Source organism: Xenopus laevis, chromosome 6S, assembly GCF_017654675.1.
Source record: "Xenopus laevis strain J_2021 chromosome 6S, Xenopus_laevis_v10.1, whole genome shotgun sequence".
NCBI classification, from domain to species: Eukaryota; Metazoa; Chordata; class Amphibia; order Anura; family Pipidae; genus Xenopus; species Xenopus laevis.
Window position 1 is genome coordinate 135,439,357 of NC_054382.1, and position 20,110 is coordinate 135,459,466.

The window sequence follows — 20,110 nt, forward strand, 5'->3', positions numbered from 1 at the left end:
CGTCAGTAATAGAAGTAACAGCCCATGGCTTTGCAAGGGGAGGAAATGCCAAGCAAAGCTCTAGTTATAGACCCAAGTAATCCACTAAAAGACCTATTGTTGACATTAAGGACAACCACATGTTTAGACACCCATGTACCAGAACTGGCAGTGATAATAATGCTTGGCGGCAGTTGGTCACCTAAACTGTCCTTATAGAGAAGCCATCTTTAATATTAGATTCTAAACCAGTGTCTAGAGGGACTATAAAGCAAGCCCATCATACGTTAGAAAGACCAGCACCTCACCAGTAAAGAACATTTTGTAATCAATAATGATGTTTTGTTGGCAGTTAACATTGCAAGATTGGGAAAAGCCTCACAGAGCTCAGATTACAGTTCAAAGTACAATGCTGCTGCTGCTCCCTTACTGGTAACGACAAGCCATCTTGGTGGCGACTGGCCCTCACAGTCAGGTACAAAGTGGAGAAGGTGGTGATAGTGAACAGAGGAGACTGCCTGTTGGGAGCCGAGATCCATGTTGGAGACACAGAAGATTTGAACAACCCTCTGTGAGTCTCTACTGTTTTATGTTTGTGCCCAAGTGAATTCATTGTCAGGGACCAGCTCTGTGCCTGATGTGTAAAGGCACCACAATGTACAATGATCAGCCATAAAAATCATGACACACTTAATCTTCTTAGCACACAGCTTGGGTATTGGGCAGCCAACCAATAAATTATAAAACAAGGGTCAAATCCACCCTGAAGTCAGAATCATAGGCAGGGGGTGGTGGAAACATGACAATAAAATTATCATTTGGGCTCTATTCCTACACTGGTCTCCCCAGGTCCAGCTCACAATTAAAACTTCTGTTATTGTCTTTTCTCTCAGATGTGGCACCGTAACTGATGTCTCTGAAGAAACCATCACTCTGTCCTGTCACGGGATGGTGGGTCAGTACGTCACTGTGTCTATTCCTGAACGTGAGGAATATCTCCAGCTCTGTGAAGTGGAGGTCTATGGGAACAAATATAACGATGTTGCATCAGATATTCACTGGCTAATCAGAGCTTTAAATGGTTGAAGAAAACCTTGGCTTATTAATCTGCTGAATCTGCAGTGAAACAATAAATATAAATTCAGATTGTGTGCTTTGCATGATTGTGATACATATAGTTCTAGTCGGTTAGTTCTTTTTCCTTAAAGTGGATGTTTATCTTCAGACAACTGTCCAAATTTGAGCAGCCCATGTCAGTAGAACAATTTCCACGTAAGGAAAGTCAGGACTAAACCTAGTGCTGTGCTTGGCCCACTGTTCTGCTTCATTTCCATGTATTTCATACAACTGACGGGAACGATTCAGCCAATCAGATCAATGAAAGATAATTTTTTGGCTTTTGACTTTTAGCATCTGTCATGCACAACGTTTTTGGTGTGTGTCTTGAAAACTTTAAAAATAAAGATGATTTAGCAAAAGATGCTCAATAGCCAAGTAGGATGCTCATAGTTGCTGACAAATAGGGGAGACTGCAACTCAAGTCATATTTATAAAATATATTTTTAAAGTATAGAGATAGAAATCTATGAAGTGTACCTGGTGGCTAAAAATTGGAGTTATTAATGGGTCTCTCCTCCAGATGTCTGACACTGCCCTCCTCTGCTTAGTTCCAAGAAAGACAATGTGCCAGGTAAATAAACTTTATATAATGACATAGAGGGGACCCTATGCAGTATAGAAAGTGTCTCATGATTGCCTTCTGCCTCTATAAATGAATATATGGCAGGCCACAATGTGATTGGTAGGAATAGTGTGGGCAAAAGGTGACACCTCATGGTCTTTTTTCATCCTCAACTATAATAGTGCTGGGGAAGGGGCTGGGGTAACAGCATTTGAATCCCCTTTGCTAAATGAAAGGGTACTAGGAACTTCTCTCAGTGGCAATGCCTCCACCTAGTGGGGTCCAGGGACGCACTTACAGGGGGCCCCACTAGGTAACAAATCATTAAAACATGCCAGTTGCATTAAACCAAGATGAACTTTCTATAACTTGAATAAAGAAGAATGCAATCACATATCAATATCAATCCTGTCCTGGGGAACTGATGTGGTAAATCCAACCCTGGCACAGTCTTTGCCAAGGCAAAGTCCCACACTTCACTCCTGGGGGACAAAGACAGTCACAGTCTCTTTCCCCAAGAGCTATTAACTTATCCCAGGTAGCACTACCTGCCCCAAATTCCTCCCCTGTTGGACAGAGGTAGTTGCTCCCATGTATCAGGCAGACAACACCTCACAGAGGGGAGACACGTTAGAGCTTTTCAACACCTCAGGAAGAAAACTCACCGGGGCTCATACAGGGCTGGAACAGCAAGTCAGTCCTCAGGCTGGGCTCCCAAGCTATCCTAGCTGACAAACCTGCTTTATTCTTCAGGGCAGAGCTCCCAACACTATCTGAAGTGCAAGTACATCACAAGCCCCCTTTTAAATTGGCATCTATCCACAGACAGCTCATTACACATTCTCCCCACTGCCTCCAAACTCTAGACTCTCCATAGTTGAGCTCCCAATGCCTGGGGCCCATACCCCAAGCCCTCCAATTGCCTCGCCATTCCTTGGGCAGTTTCATCTTTCTCCAGCCCATGCACTCCCAACTGGAATGTAAATGGAAAAAGACTGACAACATGGCAACTCAGCTATATAAAGTTCTTGAACAACAGTGACACCTTCTTGTCAAATCTGGAACTGTCAGGGTAAACTTCACATGGGACAAAGGACTCACTCCCCCTCCCTTATACCATTTAGGTCCAACTATTAGCTGGCAACACTAGGGGGTTTTTCAACCATGAGGGATTTTCAGAGACACCCCATGAGACTCTATGGGCTCCTACATCTGTGAGTTTTAGTTTGTGCTTCTGAGTTTCCCAAATGTTCTACTGATTCACTCCCAGAATCTTCTGGTGAGTGAGAGAAAGTTGTTTGGAGGGTTTAAGAGTGGCATAATATGCAGAAGTGATGTGAAGGCTGTCCTGAAACCCTGGCAAGTTTTGGCCAACATCCACACAGCTTCATCTGGTCACAGGCAGGTAAGTGCTGAACTTTATACAAAAAATATGTTGATTAGGGAAAAGGTATTGGCACTGGCCTCCTCCACCACCAGTTACAAGTATACTGAAAAAAATGACTGCCAATACCTGTGATTCAAAAGTGGAGTGTTCCCAGGTTTATTGAAGTGCTCATGGCACGCAGGTTATGATCTAACCTTTTAGGACAACGACTGCCTTTACTCAAGTATTTGTAGTGCTATCTAGTGTGCAACTCCCATAGTGCACGCAATAATACAATGTATACAATTAACATACAAAAGTCCCCGTAATGGTAACATATTATCTCCAGTGTAATTGAATAGTCCAAAACACATTTTTTCAAAAGTACAAAAAAAAATTAGAAAAGTTCATTAAAAGTCAATTCATGTGATTCCATCAAGAATGGTTTATAGTGAAAAAAAACAAATCTATTAGAAACATATTGTAAGGTATGTGTGTCAAAAGTGCACAATATCAAGTGTATTTCACCAGCAATAGGCTGGTGAAATAAGAAACTCCACTGAAATGTGTATTGCTGCAGCTAGTTAAGCTGTTTAAGTTATGAACCAGCCTAGTAAAAGATGGATTATGGGTCCCTGGAGTGGATGGAAGAGAGCAGGGTGGGCTTCCATTCCTTGCTCCATGTAAGGGTTTTGCAGCTGCCAATCTAGAGGCAGCTAAGTAATTAGCTACAGGTTTGATGTAGTTAAAAGTAGGTGTGGAGCAACACCTCAGAGCTTCTTGTCCTGGAGCTGGAGGAGGGTGAGGGGCCATGTGAGGACCTTCTTGAGTGAAGGAAGGTGCCTGTGTGTAGCTGGGAAGGAGAGTGATTCCCCACTGACCTGAGTTGGAAAGAGAGCTCCAAAGGACTGGAGAGGAAAAGAGAAACCCCTCCCAGGAGACAAGTGTGTCTCGAGTGTGCCCAGAGAAGATTCTGGGATTTGCGATCTACCATAAGCCAGTGAGGGCAAAGGAAACCGTGAGTTAAAGTTAACACCAGTGAGGGTGTGAATTGGGACGATTAATGTTCATGTGAAGTTAATGTTATCCCCAATGTGAAGCCAGTGGGCTGAAGATTTGTGTTTGTGCCAAATAAAAGTCAGCAAAGCTGCATTTAAACTTAAAGGCAATGTCAGTCTCCATTCTCTGTGCTGAAAACTGTGCCTTGGGATTTTCAATTGCGCAAGTGTGGAGGGGAGCACGGAGGCGAGGATGGAGGGGAGTACAGAGGGGAGCGTGGAGAGTATCATGGAGAGTATCGTGGAGGGGAGCACGGTGGCCGGCTGGGTCGCCTAGGGCGTGTGGTCGGCTTTCGCCCGGCACTGGACAGTTATTCATAAGAAAGAGATATAATAAATTGCTTCATTAAGGCCTCTGGGTGCCAAAGAATTCAGTTTCCATACCCAGTATGTTTCCCTTTGAAGAAGCTTCTGGTCTGCTTTGCCTGATTTAGTCAAAACTTCCTCTAGTACCATCCACTATAATTGTGAGATTGAATGGTTACATTCGGATCAATGTCGGCTCATGGATGTGGCTTTAGTTTTAACATTCCACATGGCGCTCCTATGTTTATTCAGTCTTACCCTAACCATCCCATTGGTTTTGCCTACCTAAGCCAGCTTACATGGATATTTCAATAGGTGTACAACATTGGTGGACATACATGTGTGATACATTAGCCCCTTTGATAATACCATTAAAATGTTGGCATAATAAGCAGGAAAAGGTCACTATTACTGGTTTGTCTAGAAATCTTTGTGTTTGCTTTTGTTGGCTTGGACCCACATCGTTGTGCACTAACTGGTCCCCTAAACTCCTACCTCGTCTATAGGCAAATAAGGAATATTGAATGAATATCCTAGAGGTACTTGGATCATTCATCACAATCGAACAATATTTCCGGATGACCTTACGTACCTCCTTCGAAGGGCAGGCATAAGTGGTCACAAAGGGAATTCTACTGATAGTGGTTTCCTTTTTATTACCCTTAAATAGTTCCTCTCGGGGAATGTGATCAATCTGATTTTTGGACTTACGTAGCAACTTCTCAGGATACCCAAGTTCCTTAAAAGTATCTACAAACTTTTTACTCATTTTTTCATATACATTTGTATCAGATGTAATGTGTATACATCGCACTAATTGGCTCTTGGTTAAGCCTTCTGTCATGCCGGGTGGATGGAAACTGTCATACATTAACATGTTGTTTTTTTCTACTGTATATTTTTTTACTATATATTTTTACAGTGAAGGAGAATAAGATTCAAGTGTTGAAATTCATTAACAAAAGGATATTACTGTAATAGATTCATTTTTTCACTATAAACCATTCTTGATGGACTCACATGAATTGACTTTTCTGATTTTTTTTTGTACTTTTGGTGATGTTTTGAAAACATTTTTTTGGACTATTCAATTACAGTGGAGACAATATGTTACCATTACGGGGATTTTTGTATATTGATTGTATTACATTGAATCATTGCTTGCACTATGGGAGTTGCACACTAGGTGGCACTACAAATATGGGTAGTTAAGCAATGGCAGGATCTATGGTGGATTATCACTTGAGGAAGGGCAGCCATTGTCCCAAAAGGTTTGATCATAACCTGTGTGTCACGAGCACTTCAATAAACCTGGGAACACCCCACTTTTAAATCACAGGTATTGGAATTAGATCCCAATAGAAACATGTGACTCTATAATAACCAGTCATTCCCACTGCTGGAAAGTTCATGTAGGAGACTCATATCATTCAGTAAATAGATCCCAATAGAAACATGTGACTCTATAATAACCAGTCATTTCCACTGCTGGAAAGTTCATGTAGGAGAGACTCATATCATTCAGTAAATAGATCCCAATAGAAACATGTGACTGTAAGGTACCTTTGGTCGCAGCTCAGTCTTCTCGTGGACGCAGGCGCAGGGGTGTGCAGGGTTCTGCGCATCCTTGGCGTCTGTTTCCGGCGCCCGCGTCTTTGCGCGGGCGCGCGTCCGTTCATTCGGGGGCGCGTCGCGACGGTCGCGGGCGCTCTAAAGTTGACGCACGGCGTCCTGACGCTGCGTCCTTACGTTTGGCGCCAATCTGTCCCTATTTATCCTTGTCGAAAAAAGCAAACAGCGCTTGGTGATTATTTTCCTTGCTCCTGAACCTTTGCTGTTGTACCTCTCTTTGAACTTGATTCCTGGATTTTGACCTCGGCCCGTTTCTGACCACCGCTTGACTTCTGCCTGCCTATCGACCCTGCTTGTTTTGACTACCGCTTGTACTCCGCCTGCCTTCTGACCTCGGCCTGTTTCTGGTTTGCTTGAACTCCGCCTGCCCTTCGATCTCTGCCTGTCTACGGATTCTTCTCTACTCTAACACGGCCTGCTACCACCACCTGTGAGCTCCTGCTGTACACTAAAGCAGTTGTAACTGCTAAGCTCTTCTCCAGTGGCTCCTACCCTCCTGGCACTCCTGACAGAATCACCAAGCCAGAATGGAGCCATCAGAAGAGTTGCCAACTCTAGTCGATCTGTCTCAACAGATTGCTGCTCTGACCCACGTTGTGAGGGATCTTCGGGGAGACTATCAGAATGTCCAAGAACAACTTCAAGACATTCGGATGTCCACTGCTGCCTCGCCTCCTTCCTCTTCAGGACAGTCGGATTCGGGAACTGCAGCTGCTAGTGCATATCATGGGGAACCCAAGGTAGCGATGCCCGACAAGTTTTCTGGCGATCCTAAGACTTTTAGAACTTTTATTAATGGTTGTCGCCTCCTCTTTACCCTCAAGCCCCACTCTCATGCCACAGATCAAATCCGAGTGGGGGTTATGATTTCCCTTTTGCAAGGACAACCACAAGCCTGGGCCCATCGTTTGTTGGAACAGAATAGCCCTCTTCTTGCCTCCACTGATTCCTTTATCCAGGCGTTATCCAAGATCTATGAGGATCCTCATAAAGTAGAGACTGCTGAAGCGGCTATCAGTAATTTACGTCAACTCCGTAGACCTGTGGAAGAATACGTGACGGACTTTCGTTGTTGGGCACCAGACACCTTGTGGAATGACAGGGCCCTCCGGCATCAGTTTCGCAAGGGTTTGTCCGATCAACTCAGGGATGAGTTGGCTAGAGTGGGTCTTCCTGGTTCTTTGGAAGAGTTGATTCTTCTTGCCATCCAGATTGACAGAAGATTAAGGGAGAGACGTCAGGAAAGAGGGTCCAGTATGCCAAGTCAGGCATGGGGCCATGAATGGGTGCTTCCTACAGCTCCTCCTCCAGTCCTTGTTTCTCCTTCTTCTGATGGCGAGCCCATGCAAATCGGGGTGGTACGCAAGACCCTGTCCACGGAGGAAAGACTGCGACGAAGACGGCTAAATTTATGTCTATACTGCGGTCTTTCTGGACATTTGTTAAGGAATTGCCCCACTCGACCCAATGGTAATTTCCTCTCACAGCAATCTTCTAATACTCCCTTGGTTCCCTCTCTCCAGTCTTATGTTCTTCTACGTCTCTCTTTGCAGTGGAACCAAAGAAAGATTGAGGTGGATGCCGTAATCGACTCCGGAGCTTGTGGGTGCTTCATAAACCAAGACTTCGCGAGTCAATACAAGATTCCTTTTATTTCCAAGGCCCAGCCAATACCTGTTAAAATGGCTGATGGTAATTTTGTTTCTTCTGGTTCTGTTTCGCAAGAAACCCCATATATTTTTGCTTCTTCTTTAAGAGGTCACTCTGAGTTAATAAAGTTTGATGTGATGGAAAACCTTCTTTTTCCCGTAATTCTTGGCATTCCCTGGTTGAGGGGTCATAATCCAACTATTGACTGGCAGGCTGGAACAGTTTTCTTCAACTCGGATTACTGTCGTTTGAATTGTTTTCCTCCAAAGATGCTGGGTGCAACCATTTCCGATGATGAACTTCTCCAATTTGTCCCACAAGTCTACCATGAATTCGCTGATGTCTTTAACAAGAAAGCGGCTGACTCACTTCCTCCCCATAGGAGTTATGATTGCCCGATCGATCTTCTCCCTGGCGCATCCATCCCTTTTGGAAGAATATATCCTTTATCTGAGCCTGAGTTAGCTACTTTGAAGGACTATATTGATGAGAATCTGGCTAAAGGCTTCATACGTCATTCTTCCTCTCCTGCCGGTGCAGGTATTTTTTTTGTCGAGAAAAAAGACCACTCCCTAAGACCCTGCATTGACTTTCGTGAACTCAACAAGGTGACAATTAAGAATCGTTACCCGTTGCCGCTCATTTCTGATCTTTTTCAAAGACTTGGTCGTGCTACAGTTTTTTCTAAGTTAGACTTGAGGGGTGCTTACAATCTGATTCGAATACGTGAAGGGGACGAATGGAAGACTGCCTTTCGTTCCCGATATGGTCATTTTGAATACACCGTCATGCCCTTTGGCCTTTGTAACGCTCCTGCCACGTTTCAATATTTTATCAACGATATTTTTCATGACTTACTGGATCAATTTGTCATCGTATACCTGGATGATATTCTTGTTTTCTCAAATTCTTTAGAAGATCATCGTTCTCATGTGAGGGAGGTTCTGCTTCGTCTTAGGAAACATCTTCTCAACGCCAAAGCTTCTAAGTGTGAGTTTGAGAGATCTCACATTGAATTTCTAGGATTCCGAGTTTCTAGTCAAGGTTTCAAGATGGACACTAAGAAAGTTGAGGCGATTATTAACTGGCCACCCCCGAATGACCGAAAAGGGGTTCAACGTTTTGTGGGATTCGCAAATTTTTATAGAAGGTTTATCAATAAATTCTCTTCCATCATCAAACCTCTCACAGATCTTACAAGTTGTAAAATTAAATTTTCCTGGTCCCCAATTGCTCAACAAGCCTTTGAACTTCTTAAAAGACTTTTTATTTCTGCTCCCATTTTAGTCCATTCCGATGTTTCCAAACCTTTCGTTCTTGAAGTGGACGCCTCTGAGGTAGCTATTGGAGCAATTCTTTCACAGCGAGCTGGCCCCAAAGACAACTTACATCCGGTAGCGTTCTTCTCTAAGAAGTTAACTCCTACTGAAAGGAACTATGATGTTGGAGATCGTGAGTTGTTGGCGATTAAAGGTGCTTTGGTAGAGTGGCGTCATTTATTGGAAGGAGCTGTCCATCCTTTTATCATTTTCACTGACCATAAGAATCTGGAATACTTAAGATCTGCAAAGCGTTTAAATCCTCGTCAAGCTAGATGGGCACTCTTTTTCTCTCGTTTCCAATTTCATATAACTTACAAACCTGGGGCCAAAAATGCAAAGGCTGATGCCCTGTCCAGAGTTTTTCCGGTGGAGAAGGTGTCCATGGTTCCTGATACAATTCTTCAGTCTGGACATTTTTTACTTCTGCAGTCTTCTTTTATTGATCGTCTAAAGAAGGTTCCTCAAGCTCCAACAGATTATCCTGGTGTTGAAGATATTTTTGCTCAAGATGATTTACTTTTGAGGAACAGTAAGTTGGTGGTTCCACCAAATCTTCGGGTGGAGGCCTTGAGAATAGTTCACGATCATCCTTTAGCTGGGCACACTGGTATTCGAAAGACCTTAGAATTGGCCAGACGTCTTTTTTGGTGGCCCTCGTTAATAAAAGAATGCACTGCTTATGTGCGATCGTGTGAGTCCTGTGCTAGATCCAAGTCTTCTTGCAACAAACCTGTGGGTCTTCTCCGTCCCTTACCCCTTCCTGAGAGACCTTGGAGTTCTATTTCCATGGATTTTATCGTTGAACTGCCTCCATCCAATGGGTGTAATACTATTTTTGTGGTTGTCGATCGCCTTACCAAGATGGCACATTTTATCCCTCTTCCCCGGCTCCCCTCTGCTGCCATGACTGCGGATGTGTTCATTAAAGAAATAGTTAAATTACATGGTCTTCCTAAAGAAATTATTTCTGATCGCGGTACCCAATTCACATCTAGGTTTTGGACTGTGTTGTGTAAATCCCTTGGTATCTCTTTGTCTCGTTCTTCAGCCTATCACCCACAGACCAATGGGCAGACCGAGAGGACTAATCAGACGCTGGAGCAATACATTCGTACTTTTTCTTCCTATTTGCAGGACAATTGGGTGTCACTTCTTCCATGTGCTGAGTTCTGTTATAATAATTCTATGCACTCTTCTACTGGCCAGACTCCTTTCTTTTCTAATCTGGGTTTTCATCCTATCATGTTTCCAGATGTCCTTTCTGAGGTGACCCTTCCTGCATTACAAGATCGTTTGGAGTTTCTTAAACAAAATACGTCTTTTTTGAAGGAACAGATAAGTAAGGCTCAACAAAATTTCAAAACTTTCGCAGACAGAAAACGAGGGAAGGATCCTGAATTCAAGAGTGGTGACAAGGTTTGGCTCTCTTCTTTGAATCTTCGGCTCGCTACTCCTTCCAAGAAGTTGGCTCCAAAGTTTCTGGGTCCATTCGTTATCAAGAGGGTCATTAATCCTGTGTCCTTTGAATTAGAACTTCCTGACTCTCTTAAAGTATATCCTGTGTTTCATGCTGCTCTGCTTAAGAAATTTGTGCCTAACATCTTTCCAGGTCGTGTGTCTCCACCTCCTCCAGTTATCTCTTGTCAAGGCGAGGCTGAGTTTGAAGTGGAAAAGATCTTGGACTCCAGAGTTCGTGGCAGAAGGTTGCAGTACCTCGTCAAGTGGAAAGGTTTTCCAAATGAAGAGAATTCCTGGGAACCAAAGAACAATGTTCATGCTCCGAGGTTAACCACAGCCTTTCATAGGAAATATCCTGACAAGCCTGCTTTTGACGTCCTGAGGCCGCCCCTCAGGGGGGGGCAATGTAAGGTACCTTTGGTCGCAGCTCAGTCTTCTCGTGGACGCAGGCGCAGGGGTGTGCAGGGTTCTGCGCATCCTTGGCGTCTGTTTCCGGCGCCCGCGTCTTTGCGCGGGCGCGCGTCCGTTCATTCGGGCGCGCGTCGCGACGGTCGCGGGCGCGCTAAAGTTGACGCACGGCGTCCTGACGCTGCGTCCTTACGTTTGGCGCCAATCTGTCCCTATTTATCCTTGTCGAAAAAAGCAAACAGCGCTTGGTGATTATTTTCCTTGCTCCTGAACCTTTGCTGTTGTACCTCTCTTTGAACTTGATTCCTGGATTTTGACCTCGGCCCGTTTCTGACCACCGCTTGACTTCTGCCTGCCTATCGACCCTGCTTGTTTTGACTACCGCTTGTACTCCGCCTGCCTTCTGACCTCGGCCTGTTTCTGGTTTGCTTGAACTCCGCCTGCCCTTCGATCTCTGCCTGTCTACGGATTCTTCTCTACTCTAACACGGCCTGCTACCACCACCTGTGAGCTCCTGCTGTACACTAAAGCAGTTGTAACTGCTAAGCTCTTCTCCAGTGGCTCCTACCCTCCTGGCACTCCTGACAGTGACTCTATAATAACCAGTCATTCCCACTGCTGGAAAGTTCATGTAGGAGACTCATATCATTCAGTAAATAGATCCCAATAGAAACATGTGACTCTATAATAACCAGTCATTCCCACTGCTGGAAAGTTCATGTAGGAGAGACTCATATCATTCAGTAAATAGATCCCAATAGAAACATGTGACTCTATAATAACCAGTCATTCCCACTGCTGGAAAGTTCATGTAGGAGAGACTCATATCATTCAGTAAATAGATCCCAATAGAAACATGTGACTCTATAATAACCAGTCATTCCCACTGCTGGAAAGTTCATGTAGGAGACTCATATCATTCAGTAAATAGATCCCAATAGAAACATGTGACTCTATAACCACCAGTCATTCCCACTGCTGGAAAGTTCATGTAGGAGACTCATATCATTCAGTAAATAGATCCCAATAGAAACATGTGACTCTATAATAACCAGTCATTCCCACTGCTGGAAAGTTCATGTAGGAGACTCATATCATTCAGTAAATAGATCCCAATAGAAACATGTGACTCTATAATAACCAGTCATTCCCACTGCTGGAAAGTTCATGTAGGAGAGACTCATATCATTCAGTAAATAGATCCCAATAGAAACATGTGACTCTATAATAACCAGTCATTCCCACTGCTGGAAAGTTCATGTAGGAGACTCATATCATTCAGTAAATAGATCCCAATAGAAACATGTGACTCTATAATAACCAGTCATTCCCACTGCTGGAAAGTTCATGTAGGAGACTCATATCATTCAGTAAATAGATCCCAATAGAAACATGTGACTCTATAATAACCAGTAATTCCCACTGCTGGAAAGTTCATGTAGGAGACTCATATCATTCAGTAAATAGATCCCAATAGAAACATGTGACTCTATAATAACCAGTCATTCCCACTGCTGGAAAGTTCATGTAGGAGACTCATATCATTCAGTAAATAGATCCCAATAGAAACATGTGACTCTATAATAACCAGTCATTCCCACTGCTGGAAAGTTCATGTAGGAGACTCATATCATTCAGTAAATAGATCCCAATAGAAACATGTGACTCTATAATAACCAGTCATTCCCACTGCTGGAAAGTTCATGTAGGAGACTCATATCATTCAGTAAATAGATCCCAATAGAAACATGTGACTCTATAATAACCAGTCATTCCCACTGCTGGAAAGTTCATGTAGGAGACTCATATCATTCAGTAAATAGATCCCAATAGAAACATGTGACTCTATAATAACCAGTCATTCCCACTGCTGGAAAGTTCATGTAGGAGACTCATATCATTCAGTAAATAGATCCCAATAGAAACATGTGACTCTATAATAACCAGTCATTCCCACTGCTGGAAAGTTCATGTAGGAGAGACTCATATCATTCAGTAAATAGATCCCAATAGAAACATGTGACTCTATAATAACCAGTCATTCCCACTGCTGGAAAGTTCATGTAGGAGACTCATATCATTCAGTAAATAGATCCCAATAGAAACATGTGACTCTATAATAACCAGTAATTCCCACTGCTGGAAAGTTCATGTAGGAGACTCATATCATTCAGTAAATAGATCCCAATAGAAACATGTGACTCTATAATAACCAGTAATTCCCACTGCTGGAAAGTTCATGTAGGAGACTCATATCATTCAGTAAATAGATCCCAATAGAAACATGTGACTCTATAAATAACCAGTCATTCCCACTGCTGGAAAGTTCATGTAGGAGACTCATATCATTCAGTAAATAGATCCCAATAGAAACATGTGACTCTATAACCACCAGTCATTCCCACTGCTGGAAAGTTCATGTAGGAGACTCATATCATTCAGTAAATAGATCCCAATAGAAACATGTGACTCTATAATAACCAGTCATTCCCACTGCTGGAAAGTTCATGTAGGAGACTCATATCATTCAGTAAATAGATCCCAATAGAAACATGTGACTCTATAATAACCAGTCATTCCCACTGCTGGAAAGTTCATGTAGGAGAGACTCATATCATTCAGTAAATAGATCCCAATAGAAACATGTGACTCTATAATAACCAGTCATTCCCACTGCTGGAAAGTTCATGTAGGAGACTCATATCATTCAGTAAATAGATCCCAATAGAAACATGTGACTCTATAACCACCAGTCATTCCCACTGCTGGAAAGTTCATGTAGGAGAGACTCATATCATTCAGTAAATAGATCCCAATAGAAACATGTGACTCTATAATAACCAGTCATTCCCACTGCTGGAAAGTTCATGTAGGAGACTCATATCATTCAGTAAATAGATCCCAATAGAAACATGTGACTCTATAATAACCAGTCATTCCCACTGCTGGAAAGTTCATGTAGGAGACTAGAGTGGAGGGTCTAGAGAGGACTTGGGTGGGAAGCCTTAATGGAAAGTGTGTCCTGGAGTAGGGGGTCATTGTAATTCAATGAAGTCCATTCATATCATTATTAGTCAATAACGAATTAGATTAATTGCAGCACATATTTTGTTACTCTAGGACTGGTTACTTTTCTGGGGACATTTGCCCAGTCTCCTTTACAAAAAAGCCCCTATAATAAGTATAATTTCCCCAGATATAAAGTGCTGACACCTTTTCACAAGAAAGACAAGGGGAAGACACCCTAAATATTAAATCTTTTATTAACTGACAACAGAGGATCCAAATGTAGTTTAATATTATTACCTGACACATAACTGTATGAGTCTTGTGCCTGTAATTTATATGGTGCTATATATAGTGATGTATAGAGATGTAGTACAACTATATATGTGTATAAATGGTTTGGGGAGAAATTCTATAAATGTAATTCACATCTGACACAAGAACTGACAATACCAGGACAACCTAAGGGCAAAACCAGTGCAACTATCGCATATGTGTAATTATCTGTCAAAACAAGTGCCAACAATGGCACCTAAATAGAAATGCAAGTTATAATGACTGGTCTATGTATATATGGCAGAGAAATGCTGAGCAACAAGTTTCTCCTTTCCTTGGAGCCCCAAGCTCGGATGTCCTGAGGGGAATTGTTAAAGCTGTAAGTGAAGATCATAATAATAATCATGTTTTTCTTCTTGATCATTCCAGACGCTCTAATGTACTTCTTGTTGGCAAACACAGGCACCATTTCTCTGCAACAACAACCTTAACAGTCTCTCCTCATAGTTCATTGTTCCCTCCCTCTAACCAGTCTCTACATTCTCTCCAGCTCATTTTTATCCCTCTTAAGAACTGGTTTCCATCCCTTGAGTCACACAGGAATTCAAAAACATCTTTTTTAAAAAGTTCTAAAAATTGTGTTAGATAGTTGTGGCAAATTGCAATTCTCTCTAGGACTTTTATGAAATTGTCATAAAACCCTACTTTTTTGCAGTTTGCAATTTGAAGAAGAAAAAAGTCTTTATTAATGATTAGCAAATTTGACCCACCTCCCTTTTTGGACAAAAACAGCTAAAAAATTCAGTAAAAACATTACACATAAGTCAATTGGCATTTTTTCTTGCAACATTTTTCTAACTATACATTAGAGTCTGTGGACTTTTCGTTTTGTGGGGTGAAACATGGCAAAATGTTTTATTCATCCCTAGTCTTTTTGATTCCATGATAATGTGTGCTTTACAAAAATGATATGGTTTATAGGGGCCCACATACTAATGGGGGCTCTTCCGACACATCAAATGCATTTAAGGTGCTTATTGAGAATCTGTTGAAGTTTTATTTTTGGGTCTCTACCAGCCATTTTTGGCTTCTATCTGCCATACAGTTGGGTGATCCTATGGTTTTCAGGGGTCAGCTTTTTGGTGGTTTTCCACCACACACTGTAAAACAACAAAACAGGCAGTGTGTTTTTGAATTTGTTTTGAAATTAGTATGTATAAGGTATATTTTAGGATCTCACAACCAATGATCATTGGGTATCAAACTGTTCAGTTAACCCCTGGCTTTCATTGGATGTTTTATTCTGTTGTGGCTGAGTTTTCAGAGATTTCCGAAAAATCATCAACTTTATGAAAGATTTGCTATTTGGTAGTTTGGAGCAGAAATATATATTAGAGTCCTGCACGGGTCCAATTGGAAAGACATGTGCCAAACCCAGACCCACTGACCCCTAACCAGACCCGCACCTGTCACCCAACACACCCCCCTACTCAGAGCCACCACTCCATTTGCCTTTCATCCGGAAAGGTAAAAAATATTGCCTGCAGCACTAGGGATTTTGGGAGGTACACAGGTACACCCAGTCCCGCACATTTGCCGGGTACCAAGGAGGGTAACCACATGGTCAGGAAATTAGGGATTTTCTACCCAGAACCCAACCTCTTTGTGGGCATTCAGCCGGTACCTGATCCGGTGTAGGACTCTAACATATATTTGCCCATTTAGATATTTATATATATTTGGGTTTCTGGGGGAAATTGATTTTTGAGGCTTTACCCAACATAAAATCCAGTGTTGATTTTGCAGTAGCAGAATGATAGATTGTATGGGGACATTTTCATTTTGGGGCTCGTATATACCACAAATTTAGATTGGGCATCAAACTGTTCCGTGCACCCCTGGCGTTCATATTTGGGATGTTGAAATAGAAGCTCTAAGTAAATTTTTAGGAATGTGACCAAAACCCCTATCTTTAGAAAAATGTTGTAGTTTGAATTAAGACAGCATATTTATCCTTTTTTGATTTGGTAGAATAAGTATTTTCCATAAAATATGCTGTTGGCTGTTTCGGGGTGGATGGTTTGAATGGATGTACCCAGTATAAAATGAAGTAAATATGCTGATTTCTGTACGACTGTTGTCCCAGTCACCCCCTGGCAAAGAAAGATTTGCTGTCCTTCAGTATCTATTATCATCCAGTGGTACAGGCCAAACTTGCACCAAATCCAGTTACACAAGATGCAAATCCATGGAATGTTTTCTACTCTGCCAATGAGATTCTACAGGAAACTCCAGTGAATTCCTGTAACCACAAAAATGTTTCTGTTCAGGAGAAAATGCTCAAAACAAATTATAAATAACAGGGCAAATAAAATACTTTTCACTGAAACAAATCTTTTTATTTTCACTAGAGAAGAAAATGTGTTAAAAAGTCTTTGAAAATATTTAATTGGAATAAAAGGGAAGGGAGGAAATATTTCATATTAACATTTAAAAAACATGCCCCTATCTTCCAAAGAATTCCTCTAGAGCAGGGGTGCCCAAAAGGTACATGGGGATCTACCAGTAGACTTTTATCTGGTGATCGGTAGAGTCTCTCTCAAGAGACTGTCAACAAACAGTTTGTCTAAATCACCCTCCTATTTCATTTTCCTGGTGGGTCAGACCTACTCCCCTAATCTGGTGAGCCCCAAAACCAAAATAGTGTGGCACCATGCACCCCAGTGTTGTTGTACGTGTGGTGCATGCTGGTGGTGTTCACACCGGCATTTACACATGCAGGGTGTGCATGAGAGGGCCCCCAGAAGTTTGGAACCCCATGGGCCCCTTGTGCTCCAGTCTGACCCGGTAAGAGATAGATGTTTAAATATAACAATATACATTTTCTCATAAATCAATATTTAAGTGAGTGCTAACAATGATTTTTTGGATGTAGATAATATTGAGACAACATCACTAAAAGTAGATCTCACATTAGTAAAGTATGGGCCCTCCTGCTCTAGAGTTCCAAGTATCTCAGGGACATCAATTTTCTTTCTTGCACCTCGGTTCCAGTTCTTCCCACTGGGTGGCATGGCTGAGGGATATATGTTTATTTGTGAATATAGGACAGAAATGCTTGTCTGGGGTAGAAGAGTAGAGGGGACCTTGGTGGAAGGTGCCAGTGATGAGTAAGTTCAGGAGTAGGAGGCCATTACAACATTGCAGTCCATGTGTAACATTGATGGTCCATTACATTCATTGATAATTGAACCCATTAGCAAAAAGCTTGCACTTATGATCCCCAACAGGCAAATAATAATTTGCTTAAGGGTTAGTGGGGCTTTTAACTAAAACCGGGCCGTAACTCACAGCAACCAATCAGCACTTAGCTTTGGTTTGTCTGCTGCAGGTAGAAAAATGGAAGCAAATTTATGATAGGCTGGTGTGGTCCCTGTTCTAAGGCAAAGTTCATTCTTCCTTAACAACCCCCTGTAAATATTACAGTCACCATCGTTCCACATGAGAGAAAAGGGGGGTAAGAAAATCACACTTCATTGATCAATTAGCAGTAAATATAAAAAATCTATTATTACGGCTAATTTATAACCACAACTGCAGTTATTAAATGGACCATGGGGAAATTGTGGCCAGTTCCAAATCCCATTATCAGAAGTGATGTCATTGCAAAGTCCACCACCTCATGTGATGTCATTATAAGGCCCCTGATGTGATGTCATTGCAAGACCCAACATCTGAAGTGACGTCACTGCAAGCCCACAATCTAATGTGATGTCAGATACATGGCCCACCAGCTGATGTGATGCCATTGTAAGACCCACCATGCGATGTCATTGCAAGGCCCACCACTTAATGTGATGTCAGTGCAAGATCCACCATCTTATTTGATGTTGTCAGTTCCAAATTCCATTACCAGAAATAATGCCATTGCAAGACCTACCTTCTGATGTGATGTCATTGCAAGGCCCACCATCTGATGTGATGTCAGTGCAAGACCCACCATCTTATTTGATGTGGTCAGTTATAAATCCCATTACCAGAAATAATGTCACTGCAAGACCCACCATCTGATGTGATGTCACTGCAAGACCCACCATCTGATGTGATGTCACTGCAAGACCCACCATCTGATGTGATGTCACTGCAAGACCCACCATCTGATGTGATGTCACTGCAAGACCCACCATCTGATGTGATGTCACTGCAAGACCCACCATCTGATGTGATGTCAGTGCACACAGGCACAAGCTCATCTGATGACATAGAATCCTTACTGTGTGTACACAAATTACAGTGAGTGGAGAAACTGGAAAACATGGGGGTAATTAGGTATGTTGAAGGTGTATGGGGGTTTGAAGATCCAAAACTGGGTAACTCCATGGTCTGCTCACTCCAGACTTGCCCGCAGTAAATAATGCACTCACAACATGTTACCCTTTCGACGGCCCTTTGTTGGTGTTACACTCCATGCGCGTCGTGACTACCAGCCCCTTTGGATGCTCAGATAGGAATCTCCTGCTGGTTGTTCCTCCAGTCTGGATTCCTCTCACACTCTCTGTCTCTCCAGGCACAGTATGTGGCTTCCCTGTGCCAGTCTGATCCAAATTAATGATTTTGGTGGAGCCTCTCAGCTCTCTGGGCCCACCAGCAGCTCCCTGGTCTCTCTCTCTGTCCACCATGTGGTTCTCAATGCCAGGCTTTCTTCTTTTGTCTCTGTGACTTCCTCTTCCTGCCAGCCACTCACTAGCTGCTGTGTCACTTCCTGCTGCACTGAGATCACTGAACAGCTGGTTGCTAGGTAACAGCTTAAAGCACATAGACAGGCTCAGTGCCTGAGCCCTTACAGGGATAAGAGCAATGGTTTTATACTAATTCCCTACAAACATATTAAGAACAAGCACAAGAAATGACACAATCCCCATCTTCATCAAACTTTGGACATAGTTGTGCCTAATTCAGCTAAAGGCGCCCCTGCAATTGACTTTGTTTTGTCATCTTGGGTAATAATCACAACGGGCTCAACTCTGCAGTGTAAATGGCTTTAAATGTAGTTCAAAATGTTTGATATCTGACACAACAAATGACTATAGAGGAATAAGATGGACATAGAGAGTAATGTAGAGTAATGTGACATTAAAGGGAAGGTATTCTCCCTCCAACCCGTCTTTAATTCCCCTTCAGTCCCCAAGGTCCTTTTGAGGATAAATACAATAAATAATATAAAAGGTGCAGTAAAAAAAGTTGATATGTAATAATTTTATTAAAAACCTGGCTGGCCAGGACGCCAATCAATCAATTCAATTCAATAACAAAAGTTTGTTTTAGCCAACCAAAGTCTTAATGTGTGAGTTATCCAAGACTCTGCTGGAGGAGGAATAACTTTCATTTTATTCCCCAGATTTCTAACTTTGGAGACCTGTTGAAGATTGTTGGTTGGAGAATTAAAACTCACACATTATGGGGCCCATTTACTTAGCTCGCGTGAAGGAATAGAATAAAAAAAACTTTGAATTTCAAATGTTTTTTTTGGCTACTTCGACCATCGAATTGGCTACTTCGACCTTCGACTACAACTTCAACTTTGAATCGAACGATTAAAACAAAAAATCATTTGACCATTCGATAGTCAAAGTACTGTCTCTTTAAAAAAACTTCGACCCCTTAGTTCGCCACCTAAAACCTACCGAGGTGCCATGTTAGCCTATGGGGAAGGTCCCCATAGGCTTTGTAACAATTTTTAGGTTGAAGAAAAATCGTTCGATCGATGGATTAAAATCCTTAAAATCGAACATTTTGAAGGATTTAATCGATTTTTCGTTCAATCGTTCGATCAAACTATTTGCGGTAAATCCTTCGACTTCGATATTCGAAGTCGAACGATTTACATTCGGCAGTCGAATATAAGGGTTAATTAATCCTCGATATTCAACCCTATGTAAATCTGCCCCTATGACTTTGGTTGGCTATA